This window comes from Crocuta crocuta, unplaced genomic scaffold (assembly GCF_008692635.1).
Source record: "Crocuta crocuta isolate KB4526 unplaced genomic scaffold, BGI_CrCroc_1.0 scaffold125, whole genome shotgun sequence".
Classification (NCBI taxonomy): Eukaryota; Metazoa; Chordata; class Mammalia; order Carnivora; family Hyaenidae; genus Crocuta; species Crocuta crocuta.
Window position 1 is genome coordinate 8452209 of NW_027531143.1, and position 268 is coordinate 8452476.

Sequence of the window (268 nt, forward strand, 5' to 3'; positions counted from 1 at the left end):
TGCAGGGGCCACCCTCCCTGCCCCTGCTCCCTGGGAAACGCTCCGAGTTGTATTGTCTTTGCCACTGTTTAATCTTTACAAATAAAACCGTCTGTGAGGTGGATTCCCCACCCCACCCACCTGCCGGAGTCCGCACAACCACACTCAGTCGGGGCGTCTAGGAGGCACCCAAGCTGTGCCCACAGCCAGGAGGCGTGAACAATGAACTTCTCTCTCTTTCTCTCTCTCTAACACACCCTCTCCCCCAAATGAGAAGTTTTAAAATAGT

General features: G+C 54.1%; 1 protein-coding gene across 10 annotated transcripts in view; it reads right to left on the minus strand.

The window, feature by feature from the left end:
- The window catches only part of DDAH1 (dimethylarginine dimethylaminohydrolase 1), a 244067-nt gene that overhangs the window by 132618 nt on the left and 111181 nt on the right, over nucleotides 1–268 (minus strand). The window lies entirely within an intron of this gene.